We start from the raw sequence: 6,000 nt of genomic DNA on the forward strand, positions 1-6,000 counted from the left end.
GCATGCAATCCGTGGCGGTAAAACCAAATCTACACGGGTGCCACGGGTTACATGCTTGACGGCCGTCAGAAGGTTCACCCAGTGGGCAGTAAAACTGATATACCTTCCCTGCCCGTGTTTGCTAGACCACGTGTCTGTGGTCAGATGTATCTTGGCACCGACACTGTGTGCCAGAGATACATTCACTTGCCGCTGAACATGGCCATATAGCTCTGGGATGCCCTTCTCTGAGAAATACTTCCTTCCTGGGACCTTCCATTGTGGTGTTCCAATGGCCACAAATTTGCGAAAGGCCTCCGAGTCCACCAGTTTATATGGCAGTAGTTGGCGGGCTATGAGTTCTGACAAGCCAGCCGCCAACCGTTGGGCAAGAGGGTTATCCGGCGTCATCATTTTTTTACGCTCAAACATTAGGCCCACGGAAGCCTGCCTTTTTGCAGAAAAATGTGAGCTTGGCGTGATGGAAGGTGGAGTGGAGGACAATTGTGAGGAGAGAGGAGAAGGAGAAGTAGAAGACGAGGCTGGACGGTGAGAGCCTGCAGTGTGGCTTTGTGTGTTCCGTTGCTCCCACTGGGCTCGGTGATGGCTGCTCATGTGCCTTCTTAAGGCGGTCGTCCCTAGGTGAGTATTGGGCTTACCGCGACTAACGCGTTGACTGCAAAGATTGCAGATGGCAACGCTATTGTCAGCAGCGGACACGTTAAAAAAAGCCCACACTGCGGAGCCATGTGCCGGTGTCCTGGGAGCGCCAGATGTGACCGTACATGGTCGATGACTCGCTCCTGATACATTTGCAGTCTGCTTTGTCCCTGCTGTGCAATGTAAGTCATTGCTGCTTCTCCTCCCTATCTGCTGGTCCATATCTCCCTCTGAACTCCCCTCCTCTTCCTCTCTTGTGGGCACCCACGTGACATCACTAGACACGTCATCATCAACGTCACCTTCCCCACCGCTATAAGTAGAGTAGGCAGCAACACCGGGGACCAACCTCCTCCTTGGGCTGATCTGGGTACTGGCGTCAGACTGCTGAGTAGCGCTTGTTGCTACCTCCTCTTCCTGATCCAATACCAAGAGTGGCTGCGCATCAGAAATGTCCTCTTGATATGGATCGGAAAATAATTCCAGTGACTCAAGCGGAAGGTATGTGGTGGTGGTGGTGGTGGTCGTGTTGTTGGTGGTAGTGTCTTTGGGGGTGCACATAGCAGAGAGTGAAGAAGAGGGTGCAGATCGAGAGGATGAGGAGGGTGCAGAAGAGTAAGGCTGAGCGAGCCACTCAACCAAGTCTGGTGCATCCTTTAAAGTAATTGAACGCACCTTCTGCAACTTCCCACTTTGGCTCAAGCCTGTTGCTCCTGCCCTACCCCTACCACCCCTGCGGAAGGGCCTGCCTCTTCCTCTGCATGTCATTTTTTAAATGACCCTGTGACAAAACTCTTAGTCCCTATACCGCTGAAGGACTGCTGCAGTATAGGTGAGCGGTCAGCAGTGGTGCACGTCAACCCTATCTATTGTGGACCTATAGCGGTCCTTACAGAACAGCAGACTGTACCGCACTCAAGCCTATGTACCGTAGCACCCTATACCAAGTTACCAGTCCTTATAAGAACTTTTGTGGACCAAGCAGGTTGTGTATTAGTGTTTAGCAGACTGTACGTCAGTCCCTATACCGCTGAAGGACTGCTGCAGTATAGGGCAGCGGTCAGCAGTGGTGCACGTCAACCCTATCTATTGTGGACCGATAGCGGTCCTTACAGAACAGCAGACTGTACCGCACTCAAGCCTATGTACCGTAGCACCCTATACCAAGTTACCAGTCCTTATAAGAACTTTTGTGGACCAAGCAGGTTGTGTATTAGTGTTTAGCAGACTGTACGTCAGTCCCTATACCGCTGAAGGACTGCTGCAGTATAGGGCAGCGGTCAGCAGTGGTGCACGTCAACCCTATCTATTGTGGACCGATAGCGGTCCTTACAGAACAGCAGACTGTACCGCACTCAAGCCTATGTACCGTAGCACCCTATACCAAGTTACCAGTCCTTATAAGAACTTTTGTGGAACAAGCAGGTTGTGTGTTAGTGATTAGCAGACTGTACGTCAGTCCCTATACCAATGAAGGACTGCTGCAGTATAGGGCAGCGGTCAGCAGTAGTGCACGGCAACCCTATGTATTGTGGACCGATAGCGGTCCTTACAGAACAGCAGACTGTACTGCACTCAGGCCTATGTACCGTAGCACCCTATACCAAGTTACCAGTCCTTATAAGAACTTTTGTGGACCAAGCAGGTTGTGTGTTAGTGTTTAGCAGACTGTGCGTCAGTCCCTATACCGCTGAAGGACTGCTGCAGTATAGGGCAGCGGTCAGCAGTAGTGCACGGCAACCCTATGTATTGTGGACCGATAGCGGTCCTTACAGAACAGCAGACTGTAACGCACTCAGGCCTATGTACCGTAGCACCCTATACCAAGTTACCAGTCCTTATAAGAACTTTTGTGGACCAAGCAGGTTGTGTGTTAGTGATTAGCAGACTGTACGTCAGTCCCTATACCAATGAAGGACTGCTGCAGTATAGGGCAGCGGTCAGCAGTGGTGCACGTCAACCCTATGTATTGTGGACCGATAGCGGTCCTTACAGAACAGCAGACTGTAACGCACTCAGGCCTATGTACCGTAGCACCCTATACCAAGTTACCAGTCCTTATAAGAACTTTTGTGGACCAAGCAGGTTGTGTGTTAGTGATTAGCAGACTGTACGTCAGTCCCTATACCAATGAAGGACTGCTGCAGTATAGGGCAGCGGTCAGCAGTAGTGCACGGCAACCCTATGTATTGTGGACCGATAGCGGTCCTTACAGAACAGCAGACTGTACTGCACTCAGGCCTATGTACCGTAGCACCCTATACCAAGTTACCAGTCCTTATAAAAACTTTTGTGGACCAAGCAGGTTGTGTGTTAGTGTTTAGCAGACTGTGCGTCAGTCCCTATACCGCTGAAGGACTGCTGCAGTATAGGGCAGCGGTCAGCAGTAGTGCACGGCAACCCTATGTATTGTGGACCGATAGCGGTCCTTACAGAACAGCAGACTGTAACGCACTCAGGCCTATGTACCGTAGCACCCTATACCAAGTTACCAGTCCTTATAAGAACTTTTGTGGACCAAGCAGGTTGTGTGTTAGTGATTAGCAGACTGTACGTCAGTCCCTATACCAATGAAGGACTGCTGCAGTATAGGGCAGCGGTCAGCAGTAGTGCACGGCAACCCTATGTATTGTGGACCGATAGCGGTCCTTACAGAACAGCAGACTGTACCGCACCCAAGCCTATGTACCGTAGCACCCTAGACAGACCAAGTTACCAGTCCTGATAAAGAGCTTTGTGGAACAAGTGAGTTGTGAATGATTAGCAGACTGCAGCAGAAGGGCAGCAGTCAAGTATAATATTCTTTCTATATTTGGAAGAAAGAATATTATACGTGTACAAGCCTATTACCGTACCACTGATACCAGTCCTGAAAAGAACCTTTGTGGAACTAATAGTAACAGCAAGTCTTTAAAATTATCCTCACTGCCTGACACACTGCTTCCTGCCTGTCCCTATACAAATTGGCAAAAAAGAGTAGGCTGGAACGATTAGCTGGAACAGCTCTTTTGTGGACCTGATAGTAACAGCTAATGATGATGATGATGATGATGATGAAGAAAGACTAATCTGGCTGAGCTGTCCCTAAAATAGCAGCATACAGCGCTCTGTCCCTTTATCTAAACTGACAAAAGAAACTCAGGCTGCTGACCTAACACCTATACCAGTCCTGAAAAGAACTTTTGTGTACCAAATAGCTAGCGTTTTCTCTGTCCCTACTCCACACAGGATCCTTTCCCTACAGTGACAGAAGAAAGAATGTAAAATGGCCACCGGATCGGGTGTATTTATAGGTTAGGGGGAATGTCCAAGTGTCCATGAGCTGTCATGTCTCAATTGGTTGTCCTGTAACACATGATAAACGTGTCACGAAAGGTTAAAGTTCTTGTATACATTAAACACGTAAGTCCGCCGGGGCGAACGACGGAAAAAGGCGTTCGAACCCGCGGACGGCGAAAGTCGGAAATTCGCCGCGAAACGACCGCCGGGCGAACCGTTCGGCCATCACTACAAGGGACACCAACATAGTTGTATCTTTGATCTTAAAAACTACGGGATAATGTTGTTGTGGTAACTTGCCCAAAAAAAAAAAAAAAAAGCATAATAATATTATTATTGACATCACTGAAAAAAAAAAGCCTTCTTCATTACGAAAAAGAAAGTATTCTCCATTACGAACGCTAGTTTACAAGACAGACCACTTCTGGCTTGTCCTTGCTTCCGAGCATGCGTGTTTGTACTTTGGACTTTTGTCCGACGGACTTATGTACACACACTTGGAAAATCAGACAACAGACATTTGTCCACGTAAAATTTTAAAATCTGCCATCCAACATTTGTCTGTGGAAAATCCGACAACAATTGTCCAATGGAGCGTACAAACGATCGGATTTTCCGCCAACAACCTGTCATTACACTTTTCTTGTTGGAAAATCCAATCGTGTGTACGTGGCTTTATTCCTACATCCCTTGACAAAATGATAAATAAACCCATGCAGTGAGGGGACACCACTGCAGCATACCTGCATTTCACCTGTAGGGCCCATTGACACTTATGTATTGTGGCAACTCTCAATAAAACGCACGCATGAATATGCATTGCAACAGTGCTTGGAAACCCATTTGCTTTATGTAAGGTGCACTGCAGTGCCACTCATTGTGAATAGCACCCTAACATATTGTACAGCTGTGCATAACGCAGCACAGCACCACCACAATGTATATATAACATGCATTGTGGTGTGCTGCATTTTTGAAAATGGTCCATGCACATTTCCTCATCCAATGTGTGTTGGCAGTCCATTCAAAATGAATTGGCTGTCCTAATGTAACACATATTAACACATGCCATAAGGCAGGTTAATTTGTCTGCAGGAACACACCACAAAGGAAGGCTTTAGCGTAAACAGGTCCTCAATGTCTCTCTCAGCACCGTTTCGCTTTAATCAAAATTTACCTCCAGGATTTTCTCCTTTAACCTGGTTCCATTGCTTTCCCCTCCCTCACCTATTTTTTATTTAGTTTTTTTTAAATCAAAGTATATACAGTATATTAAATCAGTCTGTTTTCTACTTGGCCATGTGACATCACAAAGTCTTGCCCAGCTTCAGCCGCGGGCATTTCCTAATGAAATACAAAATGGTGCTATCATAATTGGGGAATTTATAAAAAATGGAGCAGACAGAATCTGGAGCAACTTTGCATGGCAACCAATCAGCTTCTATCTTCACCTTGTTCAGTTACGCTTAAAAAAATAAGGATAGAGGCTGTTTGGTTGCCAGGCACAGCTGTTCCGGATTATGGGTGCTTCCGTTTTAAAAAGTTCCCCAGAATGATGTTGGAGCCCTGGTCTGTGCAGCAGCATGATGAACCCAGGCAGTCTGGATGACACACACCCCAAGGAATAGCCTGGGCTCACAGGAAGTAGGTCAAATATTACTGAGCATAATAAAGCCAGTAAGAGAAGCAACATCTAGCAGACTTTCTGTAAGTCAATGCATCTCCAGACTGAAGGAGAGTTTTACAGTAAAAGCTGTTTGTGGGGTGGACGGTATCGGCGGTGGCGTATCCTTGTGGACTATGCCAAGTTGCAAAGGTTTCTTGGGCGTGGAGCATGCTCGTCAAACCCTGGGACCTGGCGGAGACTGCGGTCATGTGTAAAAAGATCCCCGTCTTAGAGATGAGCTACGATATCACTGTATGCAGTAGTAAAATACAGAGTTCCTCTGAAAAGTGCTGCCTCATGTCACTGCACACTGTAACTTGGTATATGTTCCATTAGGAGGGACGTGGTTAGCCCGTGCCCAATCCAGCAGTCCAGCATATCTCCTGTTACCCCACTTCTAGTAACAGAATGGGGTC

This window comes from Lithobates pipiens, unplaced genomic scaffold, assembly GCF_037356315.1.
Source record: "Lithobates pipiens isolate NorthernLeopardFrog02 unplaced genomic scaffold, aLitPip1_a1.2 Scaffold_19, whole genome shotgun sequence".
Classification (NCBI taxonomy): domain Eukaryota; kingdom Metazoa; phylum Chordata; class Amphibia; order Anura; family Ranidae; genus Lithobates; species Lithobates pipiens.